This window comes from Arachis duranensis, chromosome 4 (genome assembly GCF_000817695.3).
Source record: "Arachis duranensis cultivar V14167 chromosome 4, aradu.V14167.gnm2.J7QH, whole genome shotgun sequence".
In the NCBI taxonomy this organism is placed as follows: Eukaryota; Viridiplantae; Streptophyta; class Magnoliopsida; order Fabales; family Fabaceae; genus Arachis; species Arachis duranensis.
This window is the reverse complement of record NC_029775.3, coordinates 82,684,787-82,701,762: the sequence shown is the minus strand read 5'-3', so window position 1 is coordinate 82,701,762 and position 16,976 is coordinate 82,684,787. Positions and strand designations below refer to the sequence as shown.

The 16,976-nt window shown below is 37.7% G+C and overlaps 1 non-coding gene across 1 annotated transcript; it reads left to right on the top strand.

Annotated features, from left to right (window-relative positions):
- The first annotated feature begins 3,522 nt into the window (after positions 1–3,522).
- Positions 3,523–3,630, top strand: LOC127747043 (small nucleolar RNA R71). The gene has a single exon (XR_008008848.1). It is a non-coding gene; the product is annotated as a small nucleolar RNA R71 (small nucleolar RNA).
- Positions 3,631–16,976: the final 13,346 nt, after the last annotated feature.

Sequence of the window (16,976 nt, the reverse complement as noted above, 5' to 3'; positions counted from 1 at the left end):
TTTTTCAGATCCTCAGTAACATGTCTCCTTTTTTCATCATTCTTTCAAGAGCCAACATTCATGAATAACAAATTGAAAAGACATATGCACTATTCAAGCATAATTCAGAAGTCAAAAGTATTGCCACCACATCAAAATAATTAATCTGTTATAAAATTCGAAATTCATGCAATTCTTCTCTTTGTCAATTAAGAACATTTTTCATTTAAGAAAGGTGATGGATTCATAGGACATTCATAACTTTAAGGCATAGATACTAAGATACTAATGATCATAAGACACAAATATAAATAAAACATAAAGCATAATTTTTGAAAAACAGAAAAATAAAGAACAAGGAGATTAAAGAACGGGTCCACCTTAGTGATGGCGGCTTGTACTTCCTCTTGAAGATCTTATGGAGTGCTTGAGCTCCTCAATGTCTCTTCCTTGCCTTTGTTGCTCCTCTCTCATGATTCTTTGATCTTCTCTAATTTCATGGAGGAGGATGGAATGCTCTTAGTGCTCCACCCTTAGTTGTCTCATACTTGAACTTAATTCTCCTAGGGAGGTATTGATTTGCATCCAATAGTTTTGTGGAGGAAAGTGCATCCCTTGAGTCATCTCAGGGATTTCATGATGAGGAATTTCCTCATGTCTATGAGTGGGATCTCTTGTTTGCTCCATCCTCTTCTTAGTGATGGGCTTGTCCTCATCAATGAGGATGTCTCCCTCTATGTTAATTCCAACTGAATTACAGAGGTGACAAATGAGATGAGGGAAAGCTAACCTTGCCAAGGTAGAGGACTTGTCTGCCACCTTATAAAGTTCTTGGGATATAACCTCATGAACTTCTACTTCCTCTCCAATCATTATGCTATGAATCATGATAGCCCGGTCTATAGTAGCTTCGGACTGGTTGCTAGTGGGAATGATTGAGCGTTGGATAAACTCCAACCATCCCCTAGCCACGGGCTTGAGGTCATGCCTTCTCAGTTGAACCGGCTTCCCTCTTGAATCTCTCTTCCATTGAACGCCCTCTTCACAAATGCCTATGAGGACTTGGTCCAACCTTTGATCAAAGTTGACCTTTCTAGTGTAGGGGTGTTCATCTCCTTGCATCATGGGCAAGTTGAATGCCAACCTTACATTTTCTGGACTAAAATCTAAGCATTTTCCCCGAACCATTGTAAGCCAATTCTTTGGGTCCGGGTTCACACGTTGATCATGGTTCTTGGTGATCCATGCATTGGCATAGAACTCTTGAACCATTAAGATTCCAACTTGTTGAATGGGGTTGGTAAGCACTTCCCAACCTCTTCTTCGGATCTCATGTTGGATCTCCGGATATTCACTCTTTTTGAGTTTGAAAGAGACCTCGGGGATCACCTTCTTCATGGCCACAACTTCATAGAAGTGGTCTTGATGCACCCTTGAGATGAATCTCTCTATCTTCCATGACTCGGAGGTGGAAGCTTTTGCCTTCCCTTTCCTCTTTCTAGAGGTTTCTCCGACCTTAGGTGCCATAAATGGTTATGGAAAAACAAAAAGCAACGCTTTTACCACAGGAAAATTTGGAAGGTTTGCTCGTCCTCGAGCAAAAGAAGAAAGAAGAGAGTAGAAGAAGAGGTATTGAGGTGATTGGTGAATGGGTGAAGAAGAGAGAGAGTGGTGGGGTAGGTGGGGATCCTGTGGGGTCCACAGATCCTAAGGTGTCAAGGATAGCTCATCCCTGCACCAAGTGGCGTGTAAAACGCCCTTTCTGCCAATACTGGCGTTAAACGCCGGGCTACTGCCCTTTTCTGGCGTTAAACACCAGTCTGGTGCCCCTTTCTGGCGTTAAACGCCCAGAATGGTGACAGACTGGGCGTTAAACGCCCATTTGCTGCCCTTACTAGCGTTTAAACGCCAGCAAGTTTTTCCTCCAGTGTGTGATGTTTTTCTTTCTGTTTTTCATTCTGTTTTTGCTTTTTCAATTATTTTTGTGACTTCATATGATCATCAACCTATAGAAAACATAAAATAACAATGGAAAATAGATAAATATAACATTGGGTTGCCTCCTAACAAGCGCTTCTTTAATGTCAGTAGCTTGACAGTAGGCTCTCATGGAGCCTCACAGATGTTCAGAGCAATGTTGGAACCTCCCAACACCAAACTTAGAGTTTGAATGTGAGAGTTCAACACCAAACTTAGAATTTGGTTGTGGCCTCCCAACACCAAACTTAGAGTTTGACTGTGGGGGCTCTGTTTGACGCTGTTTTGAGAGAAGCTCTTCATGCTTCCTCTCCATGGTTACAGAGGGATATCCTTGAGCCTTAAACACAAAAGATTCTTCATTCACTTGAATGATCAATTCTCCTCTGTCAACATCAATCACAGCATTTGCTATGGCTAGGAAGGGTCTGCCAAGGATGATGGATTCATCCATGCACTTCTCAGTCTCTAGGACTATGAAATCAGCAGGGATGTAATGGTCTTCAACCTTTACCAGAACATCCTCTACAAGTCCATAAGCTTGTTTTCTTGAATTGTCTGCTATCTCTAGTGAGATTCTTGCAACTTGTACCTCAAAGATCCCTAGCTTCTCTATTACAGAGAGAGGCATGAGGTTTATGCTTGACCCTAGGTCACACAGAGCCTTCTCGAAGGTCATGGTGCCTAATGTACAAGGTATTGAGAACTTCCCAAGGTCCTATCTCTTTTGAGGTAATCTCTGCCTAGTCAAGTCATCCAGTTCTTTAGTGAGCAAAGGGGGTTCATCCTTCCAAGTCTCATTACCAAATAACTTGTCATTTAGCTTCATGATTGCTCCAAGGTACTTAGCAACTTGCTCTTGAGTGTCATCTTCGTCCTCTTCAGAGGAAGAATACTCATCAGAGCTCATGAATGGTAGAAGTAAATCCAATGGAATTTCTATGGTCTCAGTGTGAGTGTTTTGATTAGATCAGAGACCATGGTTGCTAAGTCAGAGTGGCTCTGCTTAGAGTTCTCTGTCTGTTGTTGAGAAGATGATGGAAAAGGCTTGCCACTGCTAAACCTGTTTCTTCCACCATTATTCTTGTTAAAACCTTGTTGAGGTCTCTGTTGATCCTTCCATGAGAGATTTGGATGATTTCTCCATGAAGAATTATAGGTGTTTCCATAGGGTTCTCCCATGTAATTCACCTCTTCCATTGATGGGTTCTCAGGATCATAAGCTTCTTCTTCAGATGAAGCGTCCTTAGTACTGCCTGGTGCAGCTTGAATTCCAGACAGACTTTGAGAAATCATATTGACTTGCTGAGTCAATATTTTGTTCTGAGCCAATATGGCGTTTAAAGTATCAATTTCAAGAACTCCCTTCCTCTGAGGCGTCCCATTATTCACAGGATTCCTTTCAGAAGTATACATGAACTGGTTATTTGCAACCATTTCAATGAGTTCTTGAGCTTCTGCAGGCGTCTTCTTCAGATGAAGAGATCCTCCAGCAGAGCTATCCAAAGACATCTTGGTTAGTTCAGAGAGACCATCATAGAAAATACCTATGATGCTCCATTCAGAAAGCATGTCAGAAGGACACTTTCTGATCAATTGTTTGTATCATTCCCAAGCTTCATAGAGGGATTCACCTTCCTTCTGTTTGAAGGTTTGGACTTCTACTCTAAGCTTACTCAATTTTTGAGGTGGAAAGAACTTTGCCAAGAAGACATTGACTAGCTTTTCCCAAGAGTTCAGGCTTTCTTTAGGTTGTGAGGCCAACCATATCCTAGCTCTGTCTCTTACAGCAAAAGGGAATAGCATAAGTCTGTAGACCTCAGGGTCAACCCCATGGGTCTTGACAGTGTCACAGATTTGCAAGAATTCAACTAAGAACTGATAAGGATCTTCCAATGGAAGTCCATGAAACTTGCAATTCTGTTGCATTAGAGAAACTAATTGAGGCTTCAGCTCAAAGTTGTTTGCTCCAATGGCAGGGATAGAGATGCTTCTCCCATAGAAGTCGGAAGTAGGTGCAGTAAAGTCACCAAGCATCTTCCTTGCATTGTTGGCATTGTTGTTGTTTTTGGCTGCCATGGTTTCTTCTTCTTTGAAGAGCTCTGTTAGGCCCTCTAGAGAGAATTGTGCTTTAGTTTCTCTTAGCTTTCTCTTCAAGGTCCTTTCAGGTTCAGGGTCAGCCTCAATAAAAATGCTTTTGTCTTTGCTCCTGCTCATATGAAAGAGAAGAGAACAAGAAAATATGGAATCCTCTATGTCACAGTATAGAGATTCCTTGAGGTATCAGAGAAAAAGAAGAATAGAAGGAGGAGGTAGAAGAATTCAAACTTATCAAGAGGGATAGAGTTCAAATTGTGCATTGAGGAGGAGTATCAATCCTTAAATAGAAGGATGTGAGAAGAGGGGAAGAACTTTCGAAAATTAAAGTTGGGAAAGAAATAAAGTGATTTTGAAAAAGATTTTGAAATTAGAAATCAAAAAGATATGATTGAAAATTAATTTTGAAAAAAAATGGGATTGAAAAGATATGATTGAAAAGTTATGGTTTTAAAGAGATATGATTGAAAAACAATTTAAAAAGATTTGAATTTTTAAAATTAATGACTTGGCTAACAAGACATTTAAAAGATATGATTCAGACATTAAACCTTTCTCAACAGAAAAGGCAATATACTTGAAATGTTGAATCAAATCATTAATTGTTAGCAAGTATTTTTGAAAAAGAAAAGAAATTGATTTTGAAAATATATGATTGAAAAGATATGATTTGAAAAAGATTTGATTTTGAAAAATTATGAAAACTTGAAAGAAATTTGAATTAAAAACAAAATCTTCCCTCTTGTGCCATCCTGGCGTTAAACGCCCAGAATGGTATCCATTCTGGCGTTTAACACCCAAAATGCTACCCTTTTGGGCGTTAAACGCCCAGCCAGGTATCCTGGCTGGCGTTTAAACGCCAATTTTCCTTCCTCACTGGGTGTTTTGAACGCCCAGCTTTTTCTGTGTAATTCCTCTGCTGCATGTTCTGAATCTTCAATTCTCTGTATTATTGACTTGAAAAGACACAAATTAAAAATTTTTGAATTTCTAATGATGAGGAGTAATCAAAATACAACTAAAATCAAATAAACAATGCATGCAGGACACCAAACTTAGAAGTTTGTATACTATTGACACTAGCAAATTGAGAATGCATATGAGAAACAACAAAACACTCAAAACAAGAGAATTTAAAGATCAGAGCAAGGAAATCATCAAGAACAATGATATCAAAATTCTTAATGAGAATTTCAGGAATCATGCAATCTTAGTCTAAAGCTTTAGTCTAAAGAAATTAGACATGGCTATTCAAGCTTCAGCAGGACATTACATTCAAGAGCTAAATTGATGAGAATCAATCAGCTTTGGTGATGATAAGAACATCAACTTGAAACTCTAGAATTCATTCTTAAAAATTCTGAAGAAAAATACCTAATCTAAGCAACAAGATGAACCGTCAGTTGTCTAAACTCAAACAATCCCCAGCAACGGCGCCAAAAACTTGGTGCACAAAATTATGATCATCAATGGCGCCATCAACATGGTACACTCAATTGCAATCTAAACTCTTTATCACAACTTCGCACAACTAACCAGGAAGTGCACTGGGTCGTCCAAGTAATAAACCTTACGCGAGTAAGGGTCGATCCCACGGAGATTGTTGGTATGAAGTAAGCTATGGTCATCTTTTAAATCTCAGTCAGGCAGATTCAAATGGTTATAGATGATTTATGAATAAAGCATAGAATAAAGATAGAGATACTTATGCAATTCATTGGTGGGAAGTCCAGAAAAGTGAATTTTAAATAAAAACTAATAAAAATATAATAAAAACTAACTAAAACATACTAAAAACATACTAAAAACAATGCCAAAAAGCGTATAAATTATCCGTTCATCACTCATGCACAACCATACTTTGAACCACCCCAAAACCAACATCAATATTCTCAAAACCCTTTTAAACTATTACCCCCATATACACCACCACCATATTCTCACCCTTATGAACCCTCCGTTCCACCATAACCTTCCATGGATGATACTCTTCATTCCTTCCTTCAAGAACAAATGGAGACAAGAATGGAAAAGCAAGAATCAATCAAGTGATCCAATGCTACCATGGCTACCCTAGCCAATGCTCTAGCCCAATTGAACTCTACATGTTCTTGCAATAATCCAAGCACTTCCACGGGTGAATGTGTAAAGTCCAATTCAATTGAAGCATGTGGAGTAAAAGAGAGCTTGGAGCTTCAACACGATAAATTCTCCTTTTCTCCACAATCATTAACGAAAGAAACTCGTCAACTATTGATCCAAGAATAAAAAGAGTTTCTCCTAGAGCAAGAAAAATTGCAAAAGAGGCGAGATAACTACATGACTACTATAGACGAAGGACTAGCTCATTTAGCCTCACAACGCTCTTGCAACACTCAAAGCACTCCCGTTGGTGGATGTGAAGACTTAATTTCAACCAAAGAGCATAGCGTAGAGAAACGATTGGAGCCTCAAATAGAAGAAGAGGGGTTAATGAGTGAAACTCAAAAAGAGGAGGATGTTGTAGTGGGGAGCTTGGAGGATTCATTTCTAAAAGGTGAAAATGTTGAATGCGTTGAATTGGAATAAGTAGTTGAAAGGTTAGAAATAGTTGAGCAAGCGACAGATTCAATTAAGGACGATTCCACGCCAAGCAGTATTCTGACGAAGTTTGTTGAGCCATTTTCCGTTGGATTTGAAAATGATATTGAGGAGGACCATGCACAACCTCCGAAACATCTTTTGAGCAACGAAAATGATTCGAAAGAAGTTGGAAATCAAGGAATCAAATTTGTAGAAGCTTGCCAAGAGGTAGAGGTTGTAAACGAAGAGTCAAAGGGAGAGGGGACAACCATAGCATATCCATTGGATATCTCCCTTGCTAACTCACCATCCATGTTACAAGATAAGTGGGTAATCATTTCATCCTTTAATTTCCTTGGCACATATAGAACAAGCTCTCGTCACATATGCATGCACATTTTCGCGTACGCAAGGATGTAAATTTGCAAAGCTCCCATACACATGGTGTTAAAAAGACGTAGTCACGTACGCGAGCCATGTTTGCGTACACGAGAGCACTTAGCCTAGCCAAATGCTCGCGTACGCATGAGTGTTTTCACATCCACATGCATATCAGGTTTTCAAAAGCTAATATGTTGCAGAATTCAGTTTTCAACCCAATTTTTAAACTTTTATAATTTTTCGTACAAAATTAATTTTTCAACCATTCTTAAACCATTGGAAATATTATTCTTATGATCCGCCAAAATTGATCAAAAATTAATTTTTGCCTAAAAATAGAACTTACCAATCTTTCCAAAGTTTCACAAGCCACCTCAAATTATACTCAACAAAATGATCCCCAAACCATCAAATTCAATCATTTATAGTCAACCAAGTTCAAACCTACTCAATACACATATTATAACTCTAAATCATCAACTTCTCATCTCAAATTTTTAATTTTGCTATTCTAACAAATCATTACCAAATTCCACATACTCAATTCCATCATTACCATTTCAAGCTCATGCATCAACAATCAATACATTCACCACTTACCAAACTTACCTTTCACGATCTCTAGCACGAATTCATAGCCTCTGGCCCAATATTCATTTATCCGATCAACTTAATAATTCAACAATTCATCAATTCATAATTTCAATCATTAATTCATACCACATTCTCATACAAATAGTCATATCTCAATTAATCAATTATCACATTTAATTTCCATCCAATCACACAATTCAATCATATTCCTAGGGGCACCTAGCCTAGAATTTCATGTCACATTACATTGTATTTAAATAAAACTTAAATCATACCTTGATGACAGTAGTTCACACCCAACACTTGCATTTTCTTCTCAATGACACCCAAGCTCCAAACAAGCCACCGAGGTTCATAAAATCAAGCTCCTAAATCAACCTAAAGTGTATCAAAATCACCAAACAACTCTAATGTAACCAATTTCACACATATATCAACCTAAGGTTCATAAAATTTGATAAATCACAAGGATTTGGTGATTTCTTACCTTAACCACTAAAACATTGGGATAGAACTCACCAATAGTTTATACTAGAGTATCCCTAAACCATCAAAATCCCAAAATCTTTCAATACTCAAAACCAAATTTGCAAAAATAGCGAGAAGGAAGAACTGGGCACGAAATTCAAATTTTCTTACCAATTTGTTTAGTTATAATCGAAGAGCTTGACGAGTGCTTTGCGTGGCCACAAACAGCTCATCAATTGGAGCTCCAGAGAGAAAGCTATGGAGCTTTGAAGATCAAAAGGGGGTTAGGGTTTCTCTCTTCTTCTTCACTTTTCCATTTCAGCATGTATCTCTATTCAAAGGGGGGAAATGTGTTGTTTTGTGCTGAAAATGGGAATTTATATAGTGTGAACTTGGGTCCACTTGGGCTCGGTTCATTAAGTTTAGCCTGTTGCCACAACTTTGGGTCAAAACCTTTAAGATTAGTGTTTTAATTTATATTCTAATTATTTTCATTTCCCCAAATTATAATTTTTAGTTTCTTAACCTCCAATTAATCCTTTTATTTTTTCTCTGAATCTTACATTCTACCCACCTAATTAGAAATTTTTCCCTTAAAATTTGGTCTACTACAGTAAATAGATGAGAGTAGTTCTTCTCTTATCAACGTATCTTATTCTCAAAACTCATTCACTATCGGGGTTCGATCAAAGCTCGGTTCATCTCATAACAGGCTAACAGTTAGAAGAACATTCTTTTAAAATTTTAAGCTTAACCATCATTAAAGGTTTTCTCACCTTCCACTACTCTAACACCATTAATTCTACCATTCTTCAACATAAATTTAATACCTACTTACATCCTTCGCTCTCCTACAAAATGTTATAAACTTAACCGAATTCAAGCCAATGCCGTATTCATCCATTTCACTCTTAGCTTCCTCTAGGTTTCTCTCAATAGCTAACCAAATATCAAGTTCATTGCACCATTCATAAAACTTCTAACCCTTATTCAAAAATAACACCAAAACTCCCAAAACTCTTTAAATCCTTACAAAAGAATTCTGGCAGAATCTCCCTTAAAATCGGATTTTACCATCCTTTACCGATTTCCTCAATTCAAATTCAACACAAACTCTGCATTTCAATTCATCATATTCAAATTTGTTATTCAAAATCAATCATCATCAATTTCAATCTAAAACCATAGGCAACATGATCAAACATCGTAATATTTACCTTTCAAATGCAACATTTTGCACTCACTTATCACCCAAATCCAATTACATACCTACAATCATTCCCATAACCATTTTGGAATCAATCTAATTTCGCAGCCACAATCAAACTCAATTACTTGGAATTTATTATTTGCATTAATTTGCTAACCTTTTAGGTATTCAAAATCTAAAGCATTTCTTATCACCTCAACTACTCCTTATCGTAACTATGATGTGTCAACGCTCCCCCGCAAGCTTCCACTGCGTCACTCTGATCATTTTCCATAAGAACTTAACTATTCCTCTATGTTAACAAAAAATTACCTTGTGTCAATAACCAAAATTCATGGAGTGATAATTCATTTGAAAATCACGATCCTCACAATATAATCAAGTGTTACAAATGAATGTGACACTCCAATATTATGCAAGGCAGTTAAACTTCAATTATCCATATCACCATCATGATTACCTTAGCCTTGTTATTGAGATCGGCCCTCTCCTTGATTTTTCCTGTATGGTCAATCTTGGGAGATATGCCCTGGTCTCCCACAACCATAGCACATACATAACTCAGTTTGGCACAGCTGGTTCAGATGGTATATTCTACATCTCTGGCACGTCAAATCATCCGAAGTAGCCTCTGCCTGCTTTCCTTTTCCATTTCCTGAGTGATTGTCATTCCTTCAGTAATTATTTCGACCATGAAAAAACTGAGGTGAATACCCACTCCTCTTGAAGTCTAAGCCCCTTGGTGCAAAACTCTTGTCTTGATCTCTTTCATGGGACTCCCGGCAATCACTCCTCGCCATGTCAGCTTTTTTGGAGCACTTCTTCACTACTTGGGTCTTGTTAACTAGCTCCATAAAACTCTTGACCTCAAGAGGTGCCACAACTCTCATAATGAATATACTTCCACTCTTTACACCCTACAGGGCACCCTGACATACCCTCGAAAAGAAGCACAACTCTTCAAACTTGCTCATATAAGCAGCTACCGTCATGGATCCTTATTTCAATTGTAGTAGCTCCAACTTCTCAGCTTGTCTTGCAGAGTTCAAGAAGTATTTCTTATAAAACTCCTCTCTGAACATCTCTCAGGTAATCATCTCATTATCATTTCTCTGCTGCAGTAACTGATAGGCTCCTTGCCACCAATGTTGTGCTTCCCTAGCCAACAGATAAGCAACCAACTGACCCTCAGGTACATGCTATGCTTGCAGTGACCTTTCCATCACTTGGAAACAATTATCAGCTTTCGTCAGATTAATTGAACCCTTGAACATTGGGAGATTGATCTTCAGAAAAGTCACCAAAGTCATCGAACCTCCACCAGCTTGATAGTTTCAAAGTCCATTACTGTTCCTGTTTATTCTCTCCATGGCCTGGTTAGTAGCCACAGTATTCACGTGCATAGCATTCACAAGAGTGCTCATAGCAACAAAGAGTGCGGTCTGGTTGTCCACCGGTGCGCCTTCCTCATTTTCCCTCCGCGTACAAGTTTGACCACATCCATGAGTCGTCATTTGGGTTCTATCTACACCAAATAAGCGATATCAAGGTAATCAAAACTATACTCATGAACTTCATACTATACATATCACTTAGATATCCTAAATAGCATAGGCACAGACTCAGAGTATGCATTAAAGCATAAGCAGTCCATCTCTCAGGCTCACGAGGACAAACTGCTCTGATACCAAAATATAACACCCTAATATTCAAATCCTTATGCACGAGTCATAAGTCAATGATACTAAGGTAGTACAACTCAAGGAGGATTTATAATACATATATAATTAGAACTAATTATTAATCCAGAAGCCTGAAAAGGAATAAAAAGAAAATCGCGAGCGAAAACATACACATATCGAAAGTATCGCGTTTGGGTAAGTGGGGTAAAAATAAAACTTAAAGGAATAATAGAGTAAAGACAAAATATATATTATGGATGTATGTATATGTGTAATAGCCACTAGTGACGACCCGCGAAGTTAGGCCAACTAGGGTTACAGAAATAAAAGTAGTTGATAACAATTCCTATCTCTCCCAAACATAAAATATAGCCTCTATAGGCACATTCCCAAATATTAATAAATACACACACATCATTAATGTTTTTCTAAAAATTAAGGCGAAGACAAATCTAAACAAAATGAAATACAGAATTTAAGATAACTTCGCCATCTTTCAGACAAACTCCAGCTCACCGTGGAGTACAAGGACCAGCATCTGAAAAACAGTGGATATATACGGAATGAGAATCCCCAACCCATGGGTTTCTAGTATGGTAAAAGTGCCAAATAGATACAATATAAAGTAACAGGAAATACACTAAGCAATCTTAAGCTCCATACATCAATATATCCATCCTAAGTTTGCACTAATTCGTAATTAGGCAACTCTCCTAGGGGATTCTACTCTAATTCACTTTCCACTTTATTTCCACAACACTCCATTTTGACTGGAACATGGTGCAAAATTAGAACTAGCAAAACTTAACTGACAAGTGCACCAGGTCATCCAAGTAACACCTCAGGTGAGTGAGGGTCGATCCCACGAGGATTGTCGGACTGAGCAAGCAATGGTTATCCAGTTGGACTTAGTTAGGAAAATAGTAAAAGGAGTTGTTGTTGTTGTTGTAGCGCACACAAAAAAATAAACAAGAAAATAGAGAAAAGTAAATAAAGGTTTAGTGCAAGACAATGATGAGAAATCAGTTAAGGTCTCAGAGATGTTTATCTTTCTGGATTAAAACTTCTTACTAACTAGCTCAACAATGAATGATTCATTCTATGGTAAACTGTAAGTGATTAAACCCTAATCCCTTAGTGATTTAATCTCTTCTAATCCTTATCAAATGCCATTCCTGTGGTCGTTCAATTCGGACCGGAGGGTGAAGTTCAGAAAACTAGTTTACATCACAAAGACCCTAATCACCCTAATCCTGGCAGAATAGATGTTTCTTATCCCATCAAGTTGTGTGATTAGCCATCTAGGAGCAGTGTTTTCAAGCTGTAGTTCAAGCGAGATAACTCCCGAGAATCACAAGAACTCATGTAGAAAAGGGTCATACTCCCGTTCCACCCAATTCATAAGATTAAGAATGAAAACAACACCTCAGAATTGAATCAAACATATATTAAAATAGAAGAATAATAATCTTAAACCATAGAAATAAACAGAGCTCCTAACTTTAACCAGGAGGTTTAGTTGCTAATAACTTACAAAGAAAACAGGGTTCTAAAAAGTGCGGAAGGAAGAAGACCCTAAACCTAAGTGATCTTTTTCTTTAAATACAAACCTAATGATAAATACTAGACCTAAAAGATATTATTTGTAAATAAAAATTACAAAAAGAAAACAAAATAAAACTAAGGAGAGCTAAATCCACTTGGAGGCCCAATTGAGTGTGATTCGGGCTGCTACTAGCATTTTACTTCAGAATTTGGATGTGAGATGCCAGAGAGGGAGAGTAATGTTGCTCACAATGCTCCCCTGTTGGCATGAAACGCCAAGTGGGCATTCAGCGCCCAGGGGGTGCTGGCAGTATTTCCTTCTTTTGCTCCAGGCTCCTCCAAACTGCTCCAAATTTCACCTAAAACAATAAAAAGACAAGAAAAACTCAAAATAGCATCCAAAGGTAATTTTTTCACTAAAATCAAGTAAAAGTAAATAAAATTTAACTCAAAAATATATAAAAATAACTAGAAAAAAGGATATAAAATGCTCACACATCACAACGACGTCCTTAGTAGGAATTTTTGGGGCCTCCTCCTTCAATGGTGGGTGGCAAATGACCAACACCAAACTTGGGTTTGATGTTAGGGGGCACTATATAGCTTTCCACTGAATGAGAAGGCTTGAGCACTGAGCTCTGCATGCTAGTACCACCTTTGTCCGAGAAAGGTTGAGGCTTAAGAATTTTGAACAGCAAATGGTCCTCATGCATCTTTAAGACTAGCTCTCCTCTCTCTACATCAATCAAGGCTCTCCCAGAAGCTAGGAATGGACTTCCTAGGATGATGGAGTCATCATTTTCCACTCCAGTATCAAGTATTATGAAGTCCGCAGGGAAGTAAAGGTCTTCAATCTTTACTAGGACATTCTCCACCAATCCATATGCCCGCTTCAAGGACTTGTCTACCATCTCCAGTGAGATCCTTGTGGGTTGTGCCTCTTGAATCCTTAGTTTCTTCATCATAGAGAGAGGCATCAGATTTATATTTGATCCAAGGTCATATAGTGCCTTCTCAAATGTGATGTTCCCTATAGTACAGGGAATTAGGAAGCTTTCGGGATCTGGCAATCTCTGAGGTAGCTTCTTTTGCACTAGTACATTGCACTCCTTGGTCAGCACCATAGTTTTATCTCCCCTCAGGGCCTTCTTCTCAGAGAATACGCTCTTCAGACTAGCCATATAGGGAGGCTTCTTCTCCAACACCTCAGCAAAAAGAATATTGATTTGTAACTTCTTAAAGACTGTCAAGAATTGATCAAGTTGCTCCTCCTTGGTCTCCTCTTGCACGTTCTGAAGGTGTTGTACGGCCTCCTTGTCCATGGAGAGGGCCTTGCACTCCTCTTTTGGATTTACCTCTGTGTTGCTTGAAAAAGTGTTGGGGGTGTTTCAAGTATCCTGCTGCTTGTAAGGACCAACTAAACCATTTTACTAAAAATAATAATTTTAAGTTCCTCGAATAGATTCAAAATTTAGAAGTCTTAATTTGAAAATATAAAGGTAAAATTTGATTTCAGTGAATTTTTCTAAGTTTGAAAATGTATCTTTTTCGAAAAATTTTTGTAAAAATACGTATGGCACTTAAGCTAGTAGTACCGGCTCTAGTATGTCCAGTACCACGTATTTTGAAAAATTGATTTATTGTTTTAAAAGGGTAAAAATAATTCAGAATTGAAAACCAGGCACTAATCTTAAAGGTTTTGGCCCAAAGTGGGCCAAACGGACCAAAAATGCTAACGGGTTAGACCGGACCCAAATCGGGCCCAAGGCCCAACATATATAAGCTCATTAAATGAGCGTTGAGCTCATTTTCTTCCCCAAAATGAGAGAGAGCTCGGATTGAGAGAGAAGAGAGGTGAGGGTTTGGTGGCACTATTCACCTCCACCTTCCGAGAGCCATAACTTGAGTTACGGACCTCCCATTGACGAATCGTTTGCAGCCACGTGAAGCTCTCATCGAGCTCTATGTTTCTATCTAAGAAAACCTAGTAATAAATTGCATCTCAATCACCAGTTTCTAGCCCTAGATTTCTGCATGTTTTTGGGTTTGGTTTTTTGAGCAAGTTTTGTGGTTTTGGTTGTTTAGGTGATCTCTAGTAGTAGATAATTGTTGGAAATTACCCCAACCCTCTTTGGACAAGGTAAGTTGCTCATAAACCCTTGTAGTGTTGTATATTGTGGTTTTTAAGTTTTGATTTTCGTGATCTGTGTGTTGTTAGTTTGAGCTTTAGTGCTTGTTGGAGTTGGCTTGGCCTTTTGGAAGCTTGTTTTGACTCAAAGTGGTGGTTTGAGCATATTGGAAATCGGCCAAGGATTGATTTTCGGTTTTCTTTATGTAATATGTAATGTTTCTGGATACTTAGACTAGTTGGCCCTAAGATAGGATTGGATGTGGTTGGTGTATGATTAATTATATGTGAATTGATGGTAATTGTTGGTTGTTTTTTATTATTGTGGTTGATGATGTTTGTTGAAAATTATTGGTGTCAACAAGTATTGATGTTGGGTTGGATTATGTATAAGGCATGTGAATTGTGATGAAGATTTTATGAATTGTATATATATTGAAGTGTGATTATGATGTTGTGGAGGAAATTAATAATTGGTGTTGTTGATGCGAATTGATAGATGAAGTGGTGGTTTTGTGTGGGATGAATCCGAATGATAATAATGATGATTATATGACTTGATGATGGGTATTGAGATTTAGTATAGTTGTGGAGATTTGTTGATGGTGGTTGAGTTGTTGAATGATGAGATATGAGGATTTATGATGAATTGATGAGCTTTGGTTATTGATGTGGCGGAAATTGGCCGATTAAGAATTTATAGAGAAAACAGTGTTGCAAGTACAATTCTCACCCGACTAAAATCTGCTTATCAATTTAGAAAAGGGTTGTCACAATTTTAGAATAAAAATAATGGGAGTATGAGTCCCAAGTCATCTCCCAACGAGTTGACAAAAGGGTGCAGCTTATTGGTCAGAGATTTTCCAAGAAATTTTTGAGTTTGAGAAACAGAAAAATAAATAATAGTGAATTTAAGCAATGGAAATTAACAAGAGAATTTATATAATTCAATTAAAAGTCTTGACCCGGAGGAGATTAATTGGAAGTTTAATCCTTGTTGAATTTCCCTAAGTGTAATAATAAAAGGTTGTTGTTCTACTTGGTTATCCCTTATATAATAAAGCAATGTCAAGTAACTAACCAACTAACCCTAGCACTCGCATCCTAATCATTTTCTAAGAAAGGATTAGAGTCGGACGCTAGAGAGTCAGCCAACAACTCCCAATTAAGATTAACACTTGAGTATTTCAACTCAAGGTTCTCCTTTTAATCAACTCCCAATCAAGTTAGGAAACTACTCCATTAACATGAATATAACTTTCACAAGATTAAGAATAGAATAAAAGTGATACATGATAAATAATAACTAAAAATTAATTAAAAGTAAAAATGGTTCTTTGCATTAATAAATCCCAAAATCATAAACATACTTATCCAAACAGGGTGAATGGGCAATAAAAGAGTAAAGGAATAGGGGAACAAACTAGAGTAATAAAGCATCAACGGAGGTAATGACTCTTCTTAATATCCAAAGCAAAAACAATAAAACTCTCAAAACTATGAATGTGAAGAAAACCTAGAGAAAGTAGTATAATTCTCTCTAAGATTCCAAACTAAAGCTAAAACTATGCGTAATGAGAATGTGTGTTGATTCTCTACTCATCCCCTGGCTCTAGTCTGTGTTTCTGGGGCGGAACTGGGTCCAAACTCAGCCCAAAATCGCCTCCAGCGTTTTCTACAATTTCTGCAGATCGTGCATGTCACGCATACGCGTCACTTATGCGTGCGCGTCGTTTGGCGATTTTTCTTGTCACGCGCATGCGTCAGGCATGAGCACGCGTTGTTGAGCGAACTCTAATTCACACGCACACGTAAGCCATGCGTGCGCGTCACTCCTTGCTGATTGTCTCTTTTATTTATTGTGTTCCTTCCATTTTTGCAAGCTTCTTCTCCATCCTCCAAGCTATTCCTGCTCTATAAAGCCTGAAATCATTGAACACACAGATCACGGTATCGAATGGTAGATAGGAGAATTAAAATACACAAATTAGAGGCTTAGGAAGCAAGTTTTCAAAGATAGAACAAAACTAGGAAGAAATTGTAAAACCATGCAATTTGTATGAATAAGTGTGCAAAGGTTTGATAAAAATCACTCAATTGAGCATAAGATAAACCATAAAATAGTAGTTTATTAGTTATGTTGATAAAAGTGTTGCATGATAATGCATGATTATTGATGTTTTGGAATGATTAATAAATGGCTATATTGATGTTAATAGCATGACATTGGAGGATGATGTTGAAATTGATGATAATGATGGTTGGTAAGGGTGGAATGATGTTTGATTAATGGGAATTGATGGTTACATATGGTGTAGTGGTAAATTGAAGTATGGCAAATGGTAAAGATTTG